At 44.4% G+C, this 24,797-nt stretch overlaps 1 protein-coding gene across 2 annotated transcripts in view; it reads left to right on the top strand.

The window, feature by feature from the left end:
• The window catches only part of ADGRF5 (adhesion G protein-coupled receptor F5), a 106,987-nt gene that overhangs the window by 2,426 nt on the left and 79,764 nt on the right, over positions 1–24,797 (top strand). The window contains exon 1 of one of the 2 annotated variants that reach the window (XM_055405886.2): positions 17,119–17,194. The exons of the other annotated variant lie outside the window; for it this stretch is intronic. The gene's annotated coding sequence lies outside the window, so the exon portion shown is untranslated. Of the gene's footprint in view, positions 1–17,118; positions 17,195–24,797 lie in introns of those variants that run through there. 2 annotated transcript variants of the gene reach the window in all.

The raw sequence follows: 24,797 nt of genomic DNA, 5'->3' as shown, positions 1-24,797 counted from the left end.
CCCAAGAACCCCATATCTTCAGCCTGAGATCTTGAGTTTGGAGTTTTCCGAGGAGATTGCCAATCTCTATAACATTTCCCCACACTCTCCTTTATGAAATTTGCTGGATTCTTTTCTTCACCACATATTTTGAGTACCTTCCATGTGCCATATCTTTTTGAATCTTTTTTTTTTTAATTTCACTATTAATAGCTTCTCCCAGGAGGTGTTTCTCTATCAATGTCCCCCATTCTTTACCACTCCGAGACAGAGACTTACTCATTTTTCAGCAAATGTGTATCGAACAGCTTTCCCACACCAGTTTCAGGGTTACACTCAAGAAATGTGATGGCCGAAGACAGAGATGTGAGTTCTGCCTCCACGCAGTTGCCCATAGAGAGGATGTGGTTTTTTATTCTCCTTGATCATGCTGCTTTTAAAAAGCCTGAAGGAAAACTGAAAGCCTCATCTCTAACCAAAGCTGGCACATCCAAGTAAAGACAGCAGGAGTTCGAAGGCAAAATGATTTAGTAGAAAGTAAGTTGGGCTGTGTTTCAGCATCTGATTTAGTCCAATACCTGCAACTCCCTTGCCAAGTGACCTTGGGTGGGGCCACATCCATCTGTGGACCTGGATTTTCTCAACTGGTGAACAAGACAGAGAGCGATAAGGAAAAGAGGCCCCTGTCTTCATGAGTGAACAGAGAAGATACTATCCAGGGACTTTATGTCACCAGAGGACTTGAAAGGCAGGGCTCAGACTGTCAAAGAGGAGATCTTCAGGAAGTCATTTCATATGCCCAGGGGCTTTACCATTACTTTGTCCTTGGCAACTTCCATGGAACACAATGTGGCAGTGGCTTCCAGGGAGCAGTGCCCTGCAGCTTTGAGGAGTCCACTTGGCATTCGCTGTTGGGTGGAGAGCTGGTTTGAAGTAAGGCAGCTGAGGAGGGAGGCAGTGTCATCCTCAGGCAATCTCTGCTTTTGGAACGCAGCCAGGAGAAGGGAAGGAAGTAGCTCCACAAAGTATGCGCGAAAAATCCAGGAACCTATAAGACACAGAACAAAGAAGACATCCCTGACCCCGATTGTGTGCGACAAGGCTGCAAGGACTCCCTTCCTGATTACACTGCGTTTTTTCTAATTTGTGTTCATTTCACCTAGAATCAGAGGTTGGGAGCCAGCCATGGTATCCTTTGTCCCCAAGCTTTGTACCTTCATGGAGTGCATACACAGCTGGGAGGAAACAAATACTTTCTAATTGTTCTCCAGACACAACCACTAGGCTTAGGCTGCAGTAGACTCTTTAGGCTTTTGCAAGGGACCACCCTTCCCCTGTCTGAGCCTTCTCTTCCTGCTCCATCATTGTGTGACGCTTCCAAATGAAATGCCTTCCAGACATCCTGAGTTCCTTCTTGATTCCTATTCCTTGAGCATCTCTTTGCCTCAACATTTCCTGCACAACCACCTTGCCAATAACTGCCTCCTAGCAGGCAAAGTGTTTTCTGCTGGTCATTTCCTAGCCTCTCAAGCACACCTTGTAGCAACAGAAAAAAGAGGTTCGCCTGCGTGAAGTGTCGTGGGTCTGTCGTGAGTCTTGGGATGTGTCTGAGATCAAGCTTGCCTATACCAGATCAACATTTTTTTTCATCAAAGGCATAGAGTGGGCTTAGAAAGAGGCAGACTCACTTCTGAATCCTCCATCTGCCACTTCCTTTAATAAGTGGTTATATATCGAGACAGATTTGTTTCTGAAAATGCAGATAATATTTACCAAGCAAGGTTGTAAAGAAGATTATTTATTTATAAAGTACTGTATATGTTGCCTCAAAAAATACATCAGATCTGAAAAGAGGAAGCTAACCAAGACGGTGAAAATGATAAAAAATGTCATGTGCAGAATAGTTGAAGGAACAAGGGGGTATTTGAAGTAAGAAGTAACTCTTGTGGTCCTCGAAAGCTAAAGTGTTAGCCACTTAGCTGTGTCTGTCTCTTTGTGACCCCACTGACTATAGCCCGCCAGGCTCCTCTGTCCATGGAATTCTCCAGGCAAGAACACTGGAGTGGGTTGCCATTCCCTTCTCCAAGGGATCTTCTTGACCCAGGGATTGAACCCAGGTCTCCTGCATTGCAGGCAGATTCTTTACCATTTGGGTCACCGGGGAAGCCCTGTAGCCAATGAAGGCTGCCTTCAAATTTTTAAAGATGGTTGTGTGTGGGAAAAGAGGTCAACATTAGTGGAAATTATAAGGTAAAAAGTCTTACCTCAATGTACAGAATGATTTACACACCATCAGAATTGTCTAAGCTGGGTGAGCTGCCTTGTGGCAGGGTGAACGCCCTGTTCTGGGCAGTATTCCAGGACCCTGGAAGCATGGCCGGGATGTTCCCAAAGGGATGCCCGCACTGGGTGGAGTGTGGGTGATGACCTCAAGGTCTTTCCCGCTCAAATCTGCTAAGAGCCTTGTGATGTTAGGGTTCAAGTCCAAGCCACAAAATAAAGGTATACCAAAAAAAAAAAAAAAAATTATCAGGCTACAGAGTGCCTGAGGCTGCCTTTTGACTAGCTAGCCCTACCTATCATCTGTGATACTTTTTAAATAGGGGCTTTGCAGCAACAATCAAAAGGTTGGACTTCCAGGAAAAGAAAACCAGAAACGAGAACAATGAGATGGGAAAAGTTCACTTCAAACTGCTCTTCTTGGGTTACTCTTTAACCGGATTGTGGGTTACTCCTTGTGTTACAAACAGATCCCTATTTGATGGAAAATTGTCACATTTGGGGATATTTTCAGCTGCACTGGGGTCAGGCAAGTAATAGCAAAACTCAGATCTTTGTCCTTGATTTCTGTTCTATCTATAAAACAAAATCACAACAATATGAATATGTATTCTTTATCTTCCAGAAATCTAATTTTTAAAAAATTTTTCATTTTTAACTGGAGGATAATTGCTTTACAACATTGTGTTGGTTTCTGCCATACAACAAGGTGAGTCCGCTGGAAGGATGAATATCAATGTATCCCCCCTTCCCATTTGAGCCTCCTTCCCACCCCTCTAAGTCATCACAGAGCACTGGCTGAGCTCCATGCGCCACACAGTAACTTCCCACTAGCTATCTATTTTACACATGGTACTGCTACTCTCCCAATTCATCCACCCTCTCTTTCCCCCTACTGGGTCCACAAGTCCATTCTCTATGCCAGAAATCTACTTTTAAGAAGTGCAAAATAAAGTAATGACATCTTCTAAATTGCAGGGATTGTGAGTGAAGTATTTCCCTTTGAGGGGAAGAGGAGAGCTGGCTGCAGCTGGCTGCCTGCTCTAAGTTCACCAACCATTGTTTCCCACCCACCTCTCCTTTTCTGCTAAGTGAGCCACATGATAACAGCCTCTCTGCCCGCTAAGGACCTGGAGGCTTTTATAAAAAGGAGAATTTAGCTTAGGCGGAGAGGGACCTGTACTCAGCATCCACTGCTCCCTAGGGTGTTTTGCTCATACTTCATCCTTCCAGGACTCAGAAGAACTTTCTGGTCTTGTCATTTTTATCCCTCACATCTTTCTGCGGTCGCTTGGGCAGCATCTTCGCATGCTTTTAGTTTTCGCAGTCTTTGTTTTGAAATCTCAGGGAAAAGAAACTGTCGTTCTTTCACCAGAAGCGGACATCAACGGATGATGTGTTTTGTCAAATCAAAACAAAACTACAGTATATTTTATTCCCCAGGTTTATCTAAGTTTCTTGAAAACAATTTTAAAAAAATCTTTTTGAAATATAATCAACTATGGAGGACAAAAATCAGAGAAATCCATGCAGAGCAGCATGTTTATTTTTAGATGCACATCAGCAGCACAGCATAGCAAAGCAACAGTCTAATGTCCAAACTAAGGCCCTGGGAATTTCCTCTAACAAGCCGGCGCTTCCGCTCATTGTTACAGTACAAAGGGCAATGCGGGGCCGGAGTGCAGGGCTCCGGGTGACCCCGCCCACCGTGCAGTCTGGAACCTGTCACTCCTTAAGTCTACACGGTCCTCAGGGCCGGGGTCACTGTGCAGGTCGCCCCGGCAGCTCCGGGCACATTCAAATGAGTAGATGTGTAGGATTATTTCATCTAAAAATATCTCAGAGACCACGGATGGCATTTCAGAAACAAAGGTTCAGCTTTCTATTTGTGGCTGTGGATGTCCTCAATCCTCACCCCTGTCGTGAAGTGGACTCTGGTCTAGCCCAGAAATGGGGCTAACTCTGGGTTAGATTGCAATTAATAAAGTGGTTTTAAAGCATATTATATATATATATATGTTTAAGCATAGATGCCGATACACACAGCCCCAACACACACACACACACACACACACACACACACACACACACACACACGCGGAAAGGAATCTGACACCTGAGCCACGTAGATCTTTCCCATTATCCTAGACTAGTTTCTGATTTTTGATTTATCTGCGAAATGGATGCAACAAACCTCACATCCTATTAGTTTGACGAGAAATAACATGCAGTATTACAAATAAACTGACCCAAACTTGACTTCTGCTTAAAATTTTGTATTTTGGCCCTAATATCCTTTAAGTTGACTCTAAGAAACTATTGTAAGAATATCGGTTAGTGCTGGGTTAGTTGGTGGAAAATCTTTCCTCTCTCTAAAGAAAGAAAGAAGAAAGTGAAATCACTCAGTTGTACCCAACTCTTTCGGACCCCATGGACTGTAGCTTACCAGGCTCTTCCCCCCATGGAATTCTCCAGGCAAGAGTACTGGAGTGGGTTGCCATTTCCTTCTCCAGGGGATCTTCCCAACCCAGGGATTGAACCCAGGTCTCCCGCATTCCAGGCAGACGTTTTAACCTCTGAACCACCAGGGACATACAATTTGTTACATTTAGTTGCTAAGTCATGTCCAACTCTTTTGCCGCCCCATGGACTGTAGCCCACCAGGCTCCTCTGTGCATGGAATTCTCCAGGCAAAGAACATTGAGGCGGGTTCCCATTTCCTTCTCCAGGGAATCTTCCCTACCCAGGGATGGAATACACATCTCCCGCATTGGCAAACAGATTCTTTACCACCGTGCCACCTGGGTAGCCCTCTTGGAAGAATATTTGCCATCAAGTCTCCAGGGAGTTTTGTTGTTTGAAGGGTTTGTGTTTTTTGCTTTTGTTTTGTTTTGGTCTGGCTTTTTTGCCCTTGCAGAGGAAGAATCCTCGTTTGTTACTAAATGGACACACTATGCTAGGAGAGTTTTCAGGCCTTTGACAATCTCTCCCCACCCGGGGGAAGGTCAAGGCTGCCACGCTCAGGGCTGTGTCAGGGATTAGCAGGGAAGAGGAAGAGTGGGTCTCAAATTTGCAAGCAGGGGTCCATACCTGCCCTGTGGGGTCGACTGTCTGTATCCCAGCAGCCGCCTGAGAGGATGGGGTCTGACATGATCAGACATCCCAGGGGACCTGCACAGAGAAACGCCAGCCCTGAGCCTGAATGAGATGGTTGGGCTTTGTCAGCAGGTGGATGGCCAGGCCTCCTCTGGGCCCTCAGATGCAGGAAAAGGTGCTCTAGTCCTTTGGTGAAAAATGTGCAAATGTTAGTAAAAAACGCCTTTATGGATTGTTTTGTTTGCAAGTGTTTATTATCAGACACTCCTCAGGGGTTCACAGGGCAGGTCGCGAATGTCCGAAGTAGGGCCTGGGAATTTCCTTCCACCAAGGCTGTGCTTCCTTTCTTTGTTACTCCTCAAAGGACAAGTGGAAGCATTGCTCGAGAGCCTTGCTTAACCCTTTCTTCTATCCGCCTGCCCCATCGCAGACAAGTCCGTCTGTCTGCCTTTGAGAAAGCAGAAAGTTTGCAGACTTGGGTTGTGTGGGGGCACCCACAGGTGCATATGCAGACATGCTTGTATATATGTGTATATATGTATATGTGTATATGTATTTATGTGTATATATGTGTATGTGTTTGTATATATGTGTGTGTATGCATGTGTATGCATATGTATGTGTGTGTGTGTGTTAGTGGAGAGGAGATAGGTAATAAAACATAAAACTTACTTTTTAAAAAAAACTTTTTCTTTTGTATTGGAGTATAGCCAATTAACAGTGTTTTGATAGTTTCAGGTAGACAGCAAAGGGACTCAGCCATCATATACATGCATCTATTCTCCCACAAACAACCCTGCCATCCAGGCTGCCACATAACACTGAGCAGAGTTCCCTCTGCTGTACAGTAGGTCCTTGTTGGTTATCCATTTTAAATATAGCAGTGTGTACTTGTCCATCCCAAACTCCCTAATTACCTCTTTCCCCAGTCTCCCCGCTCCAACCATAATAAAACTTTCTTCTTTTCTAAAGTTCTCTTTCGGTATTAACTACATACACCCAATCATTGTTCAGACCAGACACAATTTGTGCTTTATTTACCAAAACATACTTTCATAGTAAAAATGCTCACCCAATTTTAGTTCCCTGTCCCCATTCCCTGTTCCCAGAGCAGGCTCCTCCTAGGATGATAGTTGTTATTCCCCTTTGGTGTCGGTAAAATGAGTGGAAAGATCTTTCATGAACCAAGTTCTTTATGGAGCATAGGCAACCTGCCTGAACTCCACTAGGGACCAAGGGAAAACAGAAGTTCTGCCTGTGAGAAAGTTCAAGCCCATCTGATGTATTTATACCTGTATGCCAACACATACACTCATGCCTTGTAGTGAGAGTACAAAGCAGTCAGGGAATTGTGTGATCAAAGTCCAGAAAGATCAAAAGAGGAACCTGAGCCCTTGTGCAGCCAGAAATGCTATTATGATACCCAGACACATTTTCCTGGTGACTCTAGTGTCCTCAGCTCTCCAAGCACCAAAACAGGCCAAGTGAGCACACACACACACACACACAGGGACTCACACTCAGGAGACCGCTCTGCCATCTCAGAGGAAATTGCCCCTCGACCCCAGCTCCACAGAAGTTCCCTCTTCCACACCCATCTCTTCTCATTCTTTTCCTGCCTCCAAGGAAGAGACTGCCCTTCACTGCATCCAGAGCTCAACATTCCCAATAGACTTCTCAGATGGCACAGTGGTAAAGAACCTGCCTGCCAAGGCAGGAAACACAGGAGAGGAGGGTTTGATCCCTGGATTGGGACGATCCCCTGGAGAAGGAAATGGCAACTCGCTCCAGCATTCTTGCCTGAAGAATCCCATAGACAGAGGAGCCTGGTAAGCTATAGTCCATAGGGTCACAAAGAGTTGGACACGACTGAGCACACACACACACTCACCCTCCCAATGGCATCACTACCTCACTACACTCTCCTCTGGCTCTTTCCACTATCATTTAAGTCTGCATAGGACCACCTCGTGGCAGAACACTTTACTGACCATGCAGCTACTCTTCATCTTCCTTTTCTTCTCGCCGTGAAATGCAAGAAAGAATTGTTGATGTTCACGTCCTGTGTCGTCACCAGCTACTCACCCAGCAAATGACTCTGTTCTGTCTCCTCATCTCCCTGACCCCCAGGACACCTTAGCAAATGTCTTGCCAAGACTCTCTGTGACCTCCATGACCCCAAGCGCACCTAACTTCCTTGTCTACAGCATCTGACCTTGTGGACTACCACCTTCTGTGCTATCATCCTGCCTTCTGAGGTTCCATAGTCTCCTAGCTTTCTAACTACTCAGTTTTCTTTGCAGGTTCCTTTCACCTACTGTTCCTGCCACTTCCCAATGGCCACGATCTGGACCACCTTCCCTTCTTCATTTCTGTCACCTCCCTGCTGAAATTCATCTCTCTGTCCAGAGTTCTCTTTTCTCCCTTCTCTGTTGAGTAAACTATTGATCATCCAAGTGCTCAGTCACTCAGTCATGTTCGACTCTTTGTGACCCCATGGACTGTAGCCCGCCAGGCTTCTCTGTCTACGGAATTCTCTAAGCAAGAATACTGAAGTGGGTTCCCATTTCCTACTCCAGGTTGTCTTCCCAACCCAGGAATAGATCCTGCATCTCTTGTGTTTCCTGCCTTGGCAGGCAGATTCTGTACCACTAGCGCCACCTGGGAAGCCCTCATTGATCATCCAAAGTCTGTCTGAAATGCTACCAGATTACTTCCTTTTTACATGTCTCTCCATCTGCGAGCTGACTTGTCTTTCAGGCATCCTCGCAACCCTTCCTTATAGAGCCTTTTGTATTGTATTCTCTTATTTCCTAAAACATAGAGATGCTTCCTCATTTATCTTTGTATTCCTCACCCCCAGCACAGCTCTTGGAACATTGGGTTTTTCACTAAATTATAAAGAGTTGGGAATGTCAAAGTGTCATTCAACAGACACTTTAGTGAACTTGTCCCTGAGCTTAAGTAACAGTAAACAGTAAATGGCTTCACTGTTTGGGGATAAATGATATTAGTAAATTTTTATTTAGATATATATTTAAATTTTAAAATGCAAAAATTATATTTGAATTTAATTTTAAAAGTTAAACAGCTCACATTTAGACTATTAACAATATTTCACTTTTCTTCAAGATGGAAGTTAGAGTTCTGAGCACTTCCTATTTGAGTATTCAGTCTCTGTTTAAAAGCAGAAAGGAATGACAACTTGGATTTCATGTCGAATTTAAGTTTTCCCTCAGGGAGAATGTCTGAATGTGTCATGAATGACGCTGAATTTTCATGCACTTGCAGTGGGGTTGCCATGGTGGAGCAGGACTAATAATTTTGCCAGGGTTTTTCCACTTCACTATGCAGCTGGCGTTACGTAAAATTTCCCCAGCTGCACCTGCAGGTCTTTTGAAGCCACGGAGATGGATTTGCTGAGTTGTTTGAAGAAAAAACCAGGGGCAGCCCAGGAGAATCAGCCTTATCACTGAGTCAGTACCAAATCCACTCAAGGTCCTGTCTCCCAGGAGCAGGGGTAGGTCTCAGAAGGTGGGGCCAGAGGCTCACCCAACTCCAAGGGGTGATAGTATTCTACCTCTTCCCTGGGGCTATGAAGAGAAAACATAGGAACTGCTATTTATGTTGAAAAATGTCATTCCTTTAAATCTCTACATTAGGTTTTTGTAATAATGCATGTAAAATATTAGTACAAAAGAGCAGGAAATGGCATGCAAAAATGAGCCATAGGTAGCATGGTTTGTCCAAGTTTAGCTGAGATGGCTGGAGCACTGGTCAATATGCAGAATGCCAGGCTCTACCTAGATCTATGAAATCAAGGAGGAATGTGGGGCTGGAAGCAGGAAGTAGAATTGACTGGGGAATCCACATTTTTTAACCAGCACTTTAGATGGTTCCTCTGAAGTCTGATGGACATTTTATTATGCATCAATAACAATATGTAGGAAACACCTGGCAACCTGTGTTTAGAAAAGTGTCTATACTGGGCAGGAGGTGCAGTGGTAAAGAATCTGCCTGCCAATTCAGGAGATGCAAGAGATGCTGGCTCCATCCTTGAGTCAGGAAGATCCCCTGGAGGAGGGCATGGCAACCCACTCCAGTATTCTTGCCTGGAGAATCCCACGGACAGAGAAGTCTGGTGGGCTACAGTCCACAAGGTCGGAAAGTCAGACACGTCTGAGAGCACACATGCATGCACACGACCCTGGGCACCCCTATCTTCTGTGCACCCCACTGGGGACCTTAATGATTTTGCCATCTGGGCTCATCTTTGATGCAATATCCTTCCTCCTGAATTTGTAGCCCTTTCGTGGGCTCCAGGTTTGGAAGAGAATCCTGTACCGTTTTGTAGCATCCTTCACACCGTTAGTTTTAACAATTTGTGTGTTTATGTCTTGGCAGCTTGTCTCAGTATGATATATTATAGACGCAAGAGCTGGGTTTAGGATTTGGATCTACCCCAGATTCTTCAATTTCTTTGATCGCCAATCTATGTCATTTTTAAATGAGACTTGGCAAGTTGATTAACCTTTCCAAGCTTCCCTTTCTCGAGCGGGAAGAGCTAACCAGCTCCTAGCTTATTGTGAAAATTAAACATCATGCACACAGTTTTTTTTAAAGGCACTCAGCACAGATCCTGTGACAGAGTGCATTCTCAGCAAGAGAGAGCAATTAAAAATAACAACAAATAAACAAACTTCCACTGCACAGCACAGAAGACTATATTCAACATCCTATGATGAACTATAATGGAAAAGCATATTTTAAGAAACAATGCATATGTATATATGTAAATATATGTATAACTGAATCCCTTTGCTGTACAACAGACATTAACATAACATTATAAATCAACTATATTTCAGTAAAAAAAATAACAACAAAAGTTTCATCAACACCAACCACTGAGGAAAAGAGATTAAGTAATTTGTCCAAACTTACGTAGCCAGTACCCAGGGCGGATTCATGTCAATGTATGGCAAAACCAATACAATATTGTAAAGTAATTAGCCTCCAATTAAAATAAATAAATTTTTTAAAAAAGGATGTAAACCAAGGTAGTCAGGTGCCAAAGCCCATGTTCTCAACACTTTATAGCGATTCTAATAATGTGCCACCTGGGGAGTCATTATTAACAAACAGGAATTGAGCACCAGACTACAGTCTGTTATGTGCACAGCACATAGCAGTTGACAAACAAGGTCCTTCGTTGGACATGAGGGTGGAAACTAGGAGAATCAAAGGACAGAAGAAGAATTCACAAATCTTTTTAATGCAGTTCAGGAAATGCCTTGATGGAGGCAAGTAAGAGGCAGAGGTGTACACACTACTAGGAGTTAAAGCAGCTTCTTGTCTGGAGTGACCTTGACTTGGGCCTTGAAAGACAATGGGCATTAGACCAGTGAAGAGAGGGGAAGGAGGCAGTTCTAGGCAGAGGCTGGAGAACACAGTGCTGGCAGGGCCCCGAGGAGGGTAAGAGAGGGGAAAGTAAGAAGAGAAGAAAGTGATGGAGAAAAGTGAAGTGGGAGGGTAGGCAGAAGCCCTAATGATCTGGGGTTTTAGCTGAAGACAATTGTATGTCAAGCTTCCCAGGTGGCTCAGTGATAAAGAATCTGCCTGCCAACGCAGGAGATGCCGGTCAACCCTGGGTCAGGAAGATCCCCGGAGAAGGAAATGACAACGCACTCCAGTATTCTTGCCTGGGAGATCTCATGGACAGAGGGGCCTGACGGGCTACTGTCCAAGGGGTCACAAAAGAGTCGAATACAACTGAAACAACTAAACAGCAATAGCAAATTGTATGTCACTTTAGAGAGAGGAGAGACTTTCCGTCAACTAACCCAGCAGCTGTCTGTCTGCCAGTGTTTCTCTAAATTGAGGCACAGCTTCTGATTCTACTGGCCTGGATCTGGAGACCAGACACCAGTACTTTCGCAAACTGAGAAGCACTATGGTAAAATAATCATTTTATATCTCAGTGATTGTTAAGCTTTCTTGTGACTCAGAATCACCCCCTGAACATTTGTTTAAGCACTGATATCTGGGTCCACTCCCAGAGTTTTAGATTCTGCAGGTCTGGAGTGGGCTCAAAAATTTGCATTTTTAGAGAATTCCCTGGCAGTCCAGTGGTTAGGACTCTGCCTAAAGAGTTTGCATTTCAAGCAAGTACCTAGGGAGTGTTAAAGCTGCCAATCCTCAGCAATCCAAAGCTGCTGATTTGAAAATTCTTGGGAGGAAGAATGATTGAAATCTCTTGTCTTCTTTGCTATAATGCTTCTTTAACTTTCAAATATTTCCATAGTGTAAGAAAATCAAAGCCAAGTATTCCTGATATTCTGGGTCATTTTGCCCTGTGCTGCTGTGCTGTGCTTAGCTGTGCCTGACTCTTTGCGACTCTGTGGACCATAGGCCACCAGGCTCCTCTGTCCATTGGATTCTCCAGGCAAGAATACTGGAGTGGGTTGCTGTTCCCTTCTTCAGGGGATCTTCCCTCTCCAGGGATCACACCTGTGTCTCCCGCATTGCAGGCAGATTCTTTACTACTGAGCCATAAAGAAGCCCTCGTTTATGCTCTGTAAGTGGTCAAAATATGGTGACTTGGAGGGTTCTTTGGAATTGTAAAAATCCAAAATTTGAAACGTTTGTTTGCCAAGCAGGAAGTTTGTTTGCAAAGCAGGAAGTCACTTGCTGTGCAGAGCAAACACTCAGGTGGAGGGCATGCCCACTCGGAGCTTTTAGATGTGCGACCTTTGAGCAAGTTTCTCTCCATTTTTAGAACAGCTTGAATCTGGGTCTCCATGGAAAGGGCTGTGAATGTGGAAATGTGAGATGGGTGTCTTTGTGTGTGGTCAACCAGCTAAGGCAGGAAGAGGTTGGGAAACCCAAAGACAATGAGAACAAGAAAGGTGAGGGCTTCCCTGGTGACTCAGACGGTAAAGAATCTGCCTGCTAATGCGGGAGACTCGGGTTCGATCCCTGGGTCAGGAAGATCCCCCGGAGAAGGGAATGGCATCCTACTCCAGTATTCTTGTCTGGAGAATTCCATGGACAGAGGAGCCTGGCGGGCTATGGTCTATGGAGCCACAAAGAGCGACATGACTGAGCGACTAACACTTTACTTTTAAAAACCAAACCCTACCTAAACTACCTTTTTTAAATGTCATGGTCACAAACTAAATTTCTCACACTAAAGATTTGAAGAAAAATATTCATGTGCAAAATAGCTAGTGGCCAAATTAAAAATCTTTAATACCAGTAAGTAATGAATCAAAATGAGGTTCCCAGGAATAGAAATAATTACGAATCATAAAAAAGCAAGTTACGGTGAGGGTTTTATTACCAATCTGGTGTCTTAAGTTCCCCTCTCTGGAATATTGAAATGCAAACACTCTTTTGAATATCTGGAAGCACCTGGAAATCTTCGTTCATCCAAAGAGGATTCAGTTCCATTAACTATCTTTATTTCATAAAGAACAAATGGACTAACTGTATGCTTTAAGATTTTCCAATAATGCAATTTTACAATTTTTGACCTTTGTTTACTAGGAAAATGAATTAATGGAGTTCCCCCATTCCTTGGGGGTTTCCTTTGTAGCTCAGCTGGTAAAGAATCTACCTGTAATGCAGGAGACCCTGGTTTGATTCCTGGGTCCAGAAGATCCCCTGGAGAAGGGACAAGCTACCAACTCCAGTATTCTTGGACTTCTCTGGTGGCTCAGATGGTAAAGAATCCACCTGCAATGCATTGAGACCTGGGTTTGAGCCCTGGGTTAGGAAGATCCTCTGGAGGAGGGCATGGCAATTCACTCCAGTATTTTTGCATGGAGAATCCCCATGGATAGAGGAGCATGGCAGGCTACAGTCCATGGGGTCACAAAGAGTCGGACACGACGGAGCTACTAAGCACAGCACCCATTTCTTATCCTCACAATATATTCAAACTCTGATGCAAGTTACTTTCGAGTTTTAAAACAATGAGTTCAAAGGGAAGTTACTAAAAATAACTGAAGTGAACCATGATTGTATGAAAAGGAAATAAACAAAAAACTACTTTCATTGAGTCTGAGAAACAATAAAATTTATTTACTCGCTCTTTCCCCTCATTTGTTTAATTTGAACATAGGGATTTTAGTGGAACCCCCCAGGTACACCAATTTGGTTGCCTAGTTACTTTGTGCCTCTGCGAGCTCACAGGCAGTGGGGTGCCTTCACATTTTCTGATGTTCCCCCCAACACTTTTGAACCCACCTGGGTTCCAGTCCCAGCTCAGCTCTCAGTTCAGTCAGTTCAGTTCAGTTCAGTTCAGTTGCTCAGTCATGTCCGACTCTTTGCAACCCCATGGACTGCAGCACACCAAGTCTCCCTGTCCATCACCAACTCCCAGAGTTTACTCAAACTCATGTCCACTGAGTCAGTGATGCCATCCAACCATCTCATCTTCTGTCATCCCCTTCTGCTCCTGCCTTCAATCTTTCCCAGCATCAGCGTCTTTTCAAATGAGTTCATTCTTTGCATCAGGTGGCCAAAGTATTGCAGTTTCAGCTGCAGCATCAGTCCTCCGAATGAATATTCAGGACTGATCTCCTTTAGGATGGACTGGTTGGATTTCCTTGCAGTCCAAGGGACTCTCAAGAGTCTCCAGCACTGCAGTTCAAAAGCATCAATTCTTCTGCGCTCAACTTTCTTTATTCCAACTCTCACATCCATACATGACTATAGGAAAAACCAGAGCTTTGGCTAGACGGACCTTTGTTGTCAAAGTAGTGTCTCTGCTTTATAATATGTCTAGGTTGGTCATAACTTTTCTTCCAAAAGTAAGCATCTTTTCGTTTAATTCAGCCCTGCTTGTGTTCAATCCAGATGCCTCGAGCTTGGCCATTCAGCTGACCCTGTTTGCGCGTGATTCCTACCCACAGGAAAGAACCACTAGTTAAAGGAGGGAGCAGTGAGTCTCTTTTGCTTTGGTGATGTCTGGAAAAAACGGGGAAAAGGAAAAATAAGGTGAATTGCAGGGGGGAAGATAAAGGCCCCTGTGAAGTCCTTTGTGGTGGAACATGGCAGGTGGTCTGCAGGACGGTACTTCTCAGAGTATAATTTGCACAAGAGTCACCTGGAGAGTTTGGTCATGACTCTGGACCCCACCCTGAGATTCTGGTGAGAAGGCCCGAGAGTCCCCGTCATTGAACCTCATAGGCTTATTAAGCATTCCCCCCATGAGGATCACAGGGAGGATCGTGCAGTCCAGGTGCTGCTTGGTACCCACCAGGATGTTCCCTCATATGGTGTGAAGAGCAGTGTGCCCCAAGGTCTCACCCCTGGTTTTGAGGTGAAGAAGAGGAGAAAGCTTTCCTTGACCTCTTAGAGTCACTGGCTCCATCTGAAACTTGGACTGACAAAGGCAGGTGAACAGGAGGAAAGTATACATATTTATTTAATGTGTTTCCCATGACAATGACTCCTTTATAAATAAATGAAGACCTAAAGAAACAGTTAAACCTGAGTGCCTCTGTGGTAGGGCTAGTGAAGAGTGGTGAGTGTGGGAAGGCTGAGGAAGGACAGGGTGTGAGGAAGTGTAGGGAACCGGTGAAAGCTTAGCAAGTCCTCTTTGCTCAGATTCTTCTCAGCATCCCTGGGGCAGAGAGAGGGCGCCTCTCACATAAAGGTCTTAGGATTTGCTTCAGAGTGGAAGGGCAGGGGAAGATCAGAGAGACTTTCCTACTTCTGCCATTTTCTCAGACTCTCAAACTCCAAACCCCAAGATGCCATATTTGGGGGGAGAGTGTCCTGAACTCCATCAGAGAGCAACCCACCTCCCGCGGCCTCATCCCACCACTTCCCTTTTTGATGGCAGCCTCCAAAGTGGCTCATTATCACTGGCCACCTAGATGCCTGATAGAACAGAAATTACAAAAACACACAAGCAGCAGTCAATAGGTGGTAGGGTCTAAGGCCAGCAGAAAGCAGGGCAAGAGAGGAAGATCCTTTGAAGACACCCTGGGTATTGCCTTTCTAAAAAGAAGTTTCAAGAACAAGCATTGGAATTAGTTCTTCAGGGAACAAAGTGCCTGGGCTTCCCAAACACAAAATTAAATTATAAATCACATTGACTCACAAACTACATGACATAGGAAACATGTCTGGTTGTCGATAATGGAGGATCACCTTGGAACTAGGAGGTAAATGGAGGAGTGCATTTGGCTTGGGAAGTTGGGGTATACATTTGAAGGGTGGAGGTGTGACAGGCTGACCTGCTTTGATTAATACAGATAAGAAAAATTGAGAATCCAGTGGAAAACCCAATAATAAGAGATTTGAACCAGTGAGGCAGAGGAAGGATGGCACAAGGGTTGGAAAGGGGATTTGGGGAAACATGTTAGAAAGAGTAGTGTGATGCCACCTCATCAACACACATGGACACACACACACACACTCCTTATTACCTTTATGTTTCTGCATAGCACGCTTGCCCATCTGATAGATAACTTATTTGTTTGTTTATTGTCAATATTACTCTATCTGTCAAGGCCACACCAGGAAAGAAACCACACTCTCAAAGGTTCCTTGGAAAGGTGTAGGCTTTTAGTCAACAGGAGACTTGCAGCACCAGGAAGCCCTTGATCACCTCCTGTAGGGCAGGAAAGGGTCAGAGGTTGGGTTGCGGTGTCAGAGAAGCTTGGCAAGACCTGTGTATGTGGAAAAGGGGGTTCCCCAGAATCTGTGGCTGAGGATGGAGCAATATAGCCACTGCCAAACTGTAGCCCAGCGAGGAGGGAGGGCGGTAGATCCCTGGCTCCGCTTTCCTCCCATCCTACCATCTCCTGCTGGGATCTCCTGCTCGCCCAGATGACAAGGTGCCACAGGGTGTGGGGTGGATCCCTCAGTGCACAAAGCCAGGCAGAGAAGGGTGAGGATGGATCGGAGGGCAGCCAGCATGCTCTTTCAGCTGGAACACAGCTCCTCGGGGACAGCTGTGTTCGTCACCGCTTATTGCTGGGGTCTTCATAAGTGTCTGGGGCGCAGGTTTTTAACAGTATCTGGTGAAGGAATGGATGATGCATGGCTTGGAAGAAGAGGCCTGGCATCTGATTATACACGTATTATACTAGTAAGTTATCCAGAAGTCCACTCTGCCCACTTCTACGTCTTGCTCTCTGGGCAGACAGACGTGATTCACAGTACCCCATGGGTCCCAATACTATACATCCAGCAGTGCAACCGCAGGGGTCAAGGTTCACCCTCCAGTGTCTACAGATCCTCGGGGCACAGGAGGGGCTCACCTCCAGCTAACTACCCCCAGACAGGACAGAAAGGCTTTTGGACATGGGATGCTCTAGTTTTTCCATTCTCACGGAGTCAGAGGCTCTGAGACCAAGCATTCCAGGCTGGCAGTAAAGTGGGGATGAAAATCATTCATCCCTCCCAGAAACATGAGGCTTGGCTGGGCGTTGACCCACCATGTGGCATGGTGTAAACACTTAGCAGTAGCTGTAAGGATTGTTTCCTGTCTCTGCGCCTGAGAGAGATGTGGGACCTGCGGCAGAGGCTCTGTTTTCTGTGCTGGATCCTTGATCGGGGAGAGGGTCAGGGAGAAGAACAGGACAGCCCGTCCCAGAGGAGGCTCCGCCCATCCCCATGCAGAGCTTCCTGCTTCCTTCCTTCAGAGTTAAGTGGAGCAAAACTGGTTTCCCTTCTGACTTCCGGGTCAGTGCCACAAGCACATTTTTTTTTTCTCCAGGTGGCCTGGGGATGCTTACAAGAGTACTGAGAAAGAGACTCTGCCATTCTTCCTTCCTCAGGTCAGGGAGATGTTTCCAGATAGAGCTGAGATGAGAAGCAGGTAGGGGACTCCTGGAAGATGAGCTTCCCCTGGAGAAGATGGGCATTGCCTTAGAGTCTGAGGACTCAAGTGGTCTTCCTTTGCCAGAGGGTCTCCTCCACTTCTGTTTGCTGGTGCCAAGTCCTCCCTCCAGCCCTTTGGGTCTGTGTTTCTAATAGTACCACTTCAAGCTAAAACAGAAGAGGCTAGCAAAAACAGGATCGGTGACCCTCTAACACCAAAGTTTCCTGTATTAGTGAGACAAGTTTACAAGACAATCTGGAATCCAGGGCACAAAGGTGGGTGGTGGGGAGAGCTTCTTCCAGGTGCAGGCAATAAGGTGGTACATGTCTGGGGAGAACTTAAGATCAATAATGAAACACACTAAAAGTCTTTAAAAAATAAAAATGATCACTGTGAAGTGGCAATTCCAAACAATGTCAGTGACAAAATGCTCTTCCTAAAAAAACCTTTTGTTGGTCTAAGTTCTATATAATTGCTGTTATCACAGGCAAGTTTTAGTAATAGAATCTAAGCTCCTAGTTACCATATTTGTATTACTTATCTTTCGATGAAGATTGCGTTCTGCATAGGAGTTAATTCAGAAAACTCTGTCATATACTGGCTCCTGGCACACAGGGACTTCGCCACACATGCTGGTTCCAAGAATAAGTTCCTGATGGTTTGAAACTGTCTGAGGTTGCTCCAGGTGTGTCTCTGTGTGTGTTAGTCACTCAGTCATGTCTGACTCCTTGCGACCCCGTGGATGGTAGACCACCAGGTTCCCCTGTCCATGGGATTTCCCAGGCAAGAACACTGGAGTGGGTTGCCATTTCCTTCTCCAGAGGATCTTTGCATCGCCTGCATTGCAGGCAGATTCTTTATCATCTGAGCCACCAGGGAAGCCCCCAAGTGTCTCTATCCCCCTGCATTTGAACAGTATGCTGCCCTGCATACTGATCTGCCCCTGCATTTGTACCCCAGGCTAAAAAATAAGTCAAATTAGCATGAAAATTGTATATACAAATAAACTGTACAACCGTTGCTTCAATTCTGTCATTCTATGGAACTTTACAGAATTTTTATTTGTGTTTAAAATTTAAAATAGCAAAGGAGAGTACTACTTGCACAGTGTACTCATTTTGTTTGACAAATACAGGTGTTAGCTCACACTGAAATGTTTTACTGAAAATGAATATTTCAGTGAATTTTTTTTTCTTTTTTAGTTGTTCTAAATCTAAAGAATTAATCCAGAAAATAAGGATTATTACTGAAAATAATGTTCTCATATAAAAGAGGGGAAAGTTAATAAAAGATCTGGTCCAGATGTCAAATATACTAGAGGCTTCCATGGTCCAGAATTATGAGTGCTGGTTGCTGCCTTATTCAATTTGAATTTACAGTGCAGAGGAATGTGTATATATGTGTGTGATAAAAGTGTACATATGCATGTCTGTACCTGTATGTATGTGTGTATTCATGGGTTTAGGGAATACACACATGTATTTTCTCTCTTTGTCATTACATAATTCTTGGGAAATTTTATGTCAATCGTAAAAGGATACTTAAATATTGCTCTTAGTATGCATAAATATCCCTGGACAAGCATTTGATGTATAAGGTGATTTTAGCACTTCAGTTCAGTTCAGTTCAGTCGCTCAGTCGTGACCGACTCTTTGCAACCCCATGAATCACAGCACGCCAGGCCTCCCTGTCCATCACCAAATCCTGGAGTTCACTCAAACTCATGTCCATCAAGTTGGTGATGCCATCCAGCCATCTCATTCTCTGTAATCCCCTTCTCCTCCTGCCCCCAATCCCTCCCAGCATCAGAGTCTTTTCCAGTGAGTCAACTCTTCGCATGAGGTGGCCAAAGTATTGGAGTTTCAGCTTTAGCATCAGTCCTTCCAGTGAACACCCAGGACTGATCTCCTTTAGAATGGATTGGTTGGATCTCCTTGCAGTACAAGGGACTCTCAAGAGTCTTCTCCAACACCACATTTCAAAACATCAATTCTTCGGCGCTCAGCTTTCTTCACAGTCCAATTCTCACATCCATACATGACCATAGCCTTGACTAGATGGACCTTGGTTGGCAAAGTAATGTCTCTGTTTTTTAATATGCTATCTAGGTTGGTCATAACTTTGCTTCCAAGGAGTAAGCATCTTTTAATTTCATGGCTGCAATCACTTAGGAAGGGAAAATATGGGAGAATTACTGATGCAGGTCACTGACCCAAGGGCCAGAGGTCACTGATAAGAGTGCCCTTATTTAGTGAAGGTCTGTGTGTTTAGTCTCTCAGTCGTGCCCAGCTCTTTGCAGCTCCATGGACTATATGTAGCCTAACAGGCTTCTCCATCCATGGGGATTCTCCAGGCAAGATTACTGGAGTGGGCAGCCTATCTCATCTCTAGTGAATCTTCCTGACTCAGGAATCGAACCAGGGTCTCCTGCATTGCAGGCAGATTCTTTACCAGCTGAGCTACCAGGGAAGCCCTTAGTGAGGGTCTAACAGGTTCAAATAAAGAGCCCCAGGAGAAGGTATGTATGTGAACATCCCACTGGATAAAGCACAAAGACCAGATCCTTCTGGCCATAAATAAGATGGAAAAGGGAACAACATTTGAGGAATTCAAGAAAACACTAAAAATATATGTGGTTTTCCCCCTGTTAATGTTCCAGGTCAGACAAGGCAAACGGAAGGGATGGGTCCTGGAATAATCATATAATTGTTAAAAGGTAGCTGTGTTTTGTGTACTATGCATCAACTCTAAAAATAATTCAGTGGTCCCAAGAGGCTGGCTTTGAATTATAGAGGGTGATGTAGTTAGGAAAGGTCTTGAACTTGGAAACTTGGATTCATTGTTCTGGCCTAGGTCGTGGAGTTGGATGGGGCTGGGCAACCTCCATGCAGCGCAGCAACCCCTTGCTCCATGCTGGATCATTGCCAAGGGCCATAGCAGCCACCATGAACACCTTTCCCTTCATCTCTTAACTCCATCTGTCCCTGAAATACTCAAAAAGTATAGGCTAGAACCTAGGACAACTAAACTTTGGGTTTGCCAACCTGATCACCAAGCACACTGGTAGGTCAGACAGACTCTCAGAGTTTGCCATCATGGCATGAAATGGAACAGAGGAGTTTCCAAAGAGATGGCTTATGCATGACTTAAATTTCAGGAGACGAGAATTCCCTCAACCTCTGGATAGGGCACTCGAAAAAGTAATGCTTTTCCCAGTATTAAAACAAGTAAGTTGCTTTGAACAGGAGCTAGTTTATTGAGTAATATGGGTAATATCTAGCCCTTCAATTTTCTTCAAAAGCGATTCACTTCCAGTAAAATAACAAGCGGTGTTCTCAGTCTAATGATGGACTAATCGTGCTAATGATGGACTAGCTTGTTTCCCTAAGGCTCAGTCAAGAGCCATCTGGTTTTCCAGCACTCCACATCTCTGAGCCTTTAAAAGCACATTCTTCCTTCTCCCCAAGGAGCTGAACATCAGAAATGTTGATGGATTACCATTTGTGCTTCATTTTCCATCTTCATCACTGTTAACCGCCCCCCATTTTATGCTTCTCCTCCTGGAGCTTATTTTAGGTCCCTTCTTGGGGCTGGATTTGAGAGCCATTGTTGTCCACAGACACAGGCATCAGCCCAACCTTTTCCGATTTCTTTCAGAAACAAGTGTTGTCATTGTGCCTGACATAATACGTATTCTTGAAAGAGCATTTTAAAAAGAATACATCATGGCTCCGAAGAACTGAGGGAAGTGGAGGCGGAGAGACCCGACTGTTAGATGTGAAGCGGCCTTGGAGCAGGGACTCAGATGGAAGGCAAGAGGTGTCCCGGAGGGCGGCCATCTTGCCACAGGGATGGCCTTCGCTGATTGACCAGAAGGTGATGCTGTCCTAGTAATGTTATCTTGGTATTGTGAGTCTTGGAAAATTTATTGAGTGTCTCCTATGTGCTGAGGATTTCTAACTCTACTTTAAAAGCTATTTTCTCTCTTTGGCTAAGACAGTGGAGTATCTCCTGCCCACCACCAACTGCTCCCCTGCTCCCCACCCACCCCAGTCCACATGGGGGGACTCCTGTAGCCTTATGAAGGAGTGGGGGATCTTGGTGGGCACAGTGTGTTAGCAGTCAAAACCACACCGTGTCTATGCCCTTGAAAATACTGGATTCTCCTGACAGAGTATAATCCTAGTCCTTGGAAAGGGATGAACCCACAAAATAAAATCTCCCCTAGATTCACTTAGTGATCAGAAAAGTATTCATTGAATACATACTATCTTCCTTGTCACAGTTACTTATTATTTTGATACATATTTTCTTTTACAAGCCCACCTTCAAAGTAGTCATTTTTATCTAATAATTTTTTTAAAAAAAACTAATAGTTAAAAAGTAGATTTTAAAGGATCGGTTCTCAAGAATTCAATTTTCTATCTTAAATACATTAAGTTTCATGGACACCACTTGAATAAAATTCAGGGGTGGTGTCCACAAACTTGAAAGGGAAAAAAATCTTTATTTTTTATTAACATCTAATTACTATTTAGGATTTCCTTTAACTAGGAACCTGGGTGACAAGCCACAACCATATTAACAGCACATATGACTTTGTCACCAAGAAATACCATTACTATGTTGCAGACCCTTAAAAATCTAGTTTATTCCCATCTCTTTATAAAGTGTGTGACAGTTACTAAACCTGTCTCATTAAAACTTTTAATTGAATAGATTAAGAAAGAAGCAAATATATTACTGAATCGCATTATTTTAATATTTTGATAACAATATTTCAGTATTATTATTTTGCCTTGTAATACTACGTATTTGTTTTATGCATTTAAAAGCACTATTCTGAGAAGGAATCATAGACTTCACCAGATAGCCAAAAGGGTCCAGGGCACAAATTCTGATTTTGAATCTTATTTTAATAGTCTTTTCAGCCAGGGCCAGGGAGATACAAGCTCTTTTAGTCTATGTCTAGAGATATCTTTTTCTTAGATTTTTTTTTTTGACATGGACCATTTAAAAAGTATTTAGTGAACTTGTTACAATATTGCTTCTGTTTTATATGTTGGGTTTTTTGCCATGAGGCATGTGGGACCTAAGCTCCCTGACCAGGGATCAAACCCCTGCATTGAAAAGGCAAGTCTTAACCACTAGACCACCTAGAAATATCTTTATTTTGCCCTCACCCATGAATGTCCTTTCAAGTGTAGAGCCAGGTGAGGCTACCCTGTAAGAAAACATAGGTGGAAGAGAATGCTGGGACCAGGGACCAGGATAAATTTAGAGGGTAAATAGAGGAAGAAAGGCCACCACGGGGATGGAGAGCAAGGAGGAGAGACCCTTGGTTAGGAGGAAGATCGGAAGACTGGATGCCACAGAAGCCTGAACAAAATGGGGTTCAGGGAGGAGGGAATAGCCAACTCTGCCACATGCTGGGTTAAGGACAATGAAATGCACCACTGACCCGTGGTGACTGTCATGAGAGCCACTAGCGCAGCACTCGGGAAGGAAGATGGATTTGACCAACATAGAGGTCAGAGAAGAGACATGAGGAAGTGGAGAGAAACACTGATGCATTCAACTCTTTGCTCAAGAGTTGCTGTGAAAGGAGCAGGAAAATATTACAGTCAGTGAGGAAAGAGATATTAAAGCAGGGCTTTTCAGGAGAGATTTTAGACCATGTTTGTATGCTTCTGGGACTGATCGACACTGAGGATGAAAGAGGAAATGGGCCTCAGAGCCAAGAGAAGAAAGAGGCAGGTCTTTGGGAAGAGCAAGGCTGAGTCATCCTCTTACACCAGACAGAGGGATGATTTTAATGAATAAGCTGTTTGTCTGCCCTCAGGCACAGTTAAGAACTGCTCTCTGAAATATTCCCCTCTTTCCACGGGTCTCCACTTCTCTCTAACCCCACTACCCTCTTTAAAAAAAAATTATTAAGGTATAGTTGATTTATAGTGTTGGGCTTGTTTCAGGTATACAGCAAAGGGATCAGTTGTATGCATATCCACTTTTTTAAGATTCTTTTCCATGTAGGTTATTACGGACTATCGAGTAATGTTCCCTGTGCTGTGCAGTAGGTTCCTATTAGTTATCTATTTAATGTGTAGTTAAGCTGGAATCAAGATTGCCAGGAGAAATATCAACAACCTCAGATATGCAGATGACACCACCGTAATGGCAGAAAGTGAAGAGGAACTAAAAAGCCTCTTGATGAAAGTGAAAGAGGAGAGTGAAAAAGTTGGCTTAAAGCTCAACATTCAGAAAACTAAGATCAAGGCATCTGGTCCCATCACTTCATGGGAAATAGATGGAGAACCAGTGGAAACAGTGTCAGATGTTATTTTTTGGGCTCCAAAATCACTGCGAATGCTGATTGCAGCCAGGAAATTAAAAGGCGCTTACTCCTTGGAAGGAAAGTTATGACCAACCTAGACAGCATATTAAAAAGCAGAGACATTACTTTGCCAACAAAGGTCCGCCTAGTCAACGCTATGATTTTTTCCAGTGGTCACGTATGGATGTGAGAGTTGGACTGTGAAGAAAGCTGATCGCTGAAGAATTGATGCTTTTGAACTGTGGTGTTGGAGAAGACTCTTGAGAGTCCCTTGGACAGCAAGGAGATCCAACCAGTCCATCCTAAAGGAGACTAGTCTTGGGTGTTCATTGGAAGGACTGATGCTGTAGTCCAGTATTCCTCATGCAAATAGTTGACTCACTGGAAAAGACTCTGATGCTGGGAGGGATTGGGGCCAGGAGGAGAAGGGGACGACAGAGGATGAGATGGCTGGATGGCATCACCGACTCGATGGACATGAATTTGAGTGAACTCCAGGGGTTGGTGATGGACAGGGAGGCCTGGCGTGCTGTGATCTATGGGGTCGCAAAGAGTCGGACACGACTGAGCGACTGAACTGAACTGAACTGAACCTGGAAGGGTGCAGATGCCTTTTACTGAAATGAGAGAGGCTGTTGGAAAAGGTGGTTTGAAAGGGAAAATCAAGAGTTTTGTTTTGGACATGCTCAGTTGGAAATCTTATTGAAGATCCACGTGCAGATAGCAAGTAGGTAGTTGGATATATGGGTTAGGAGTGCAGGGGCGAAGTCTGTGATCAAGGTAGATATTTTGAAGTCATCAGCACAAAGATTTAAACCATGAAACTGGTGGAGATCACCTGGGGAATAAGGGTCCGCAGAGAAGAGCTCCAAAGACTGAGCCATGGGACCAGCCAGCATTAAGAGGAAAATCCAGCAATGGAACGAGGTGAAGAGATTTCCTTTTGTTTGTCTTTTTAAAAAATTTTATTGGCGTATAGTTGCTTTACAAGGTTGTGTTAGTTTCAGGTGTATGGCAAAGTGATTTGTTATAGATATACACATATTCGGGGCCTCCCTGATGGCTCAGCAGGTGAAGAATTCGCCTGCAATGCAGGAGACACAGGAGATACGGGTTCAATCCCTGGATCAGAAAGATCCCCTAGAGGAAGGACATGGCAACCCACTCCAGTATTCTTGCGTGGAGAATCCCATGGACTGAGGAGCCTGGTAGGCTACAGTCCAAAGGGTCACATAGAGTCAGACACAACTGAGCGACTGAGCACGC

This window comes from Moschus berezovskii, chromosome 23 (assembly GCF_049115385.1).
Source record: "Moschus berezovskii isolate FMDL1 chromosome 23, NW_MosBer_1.0, whole genome shotgun sequence".
Taxonomy (NCBI): Eukaryota; Metazoa; Chordata; class Mammalia; order Artiodactyla; family Moschidae; genus Moschus; species Moschus berezovskii.
The sequence above is the reverse complement of the archived record's forward strand: the minus strand, read 5'-3'. Positions and strand labels throughout refer to the sequence as shown.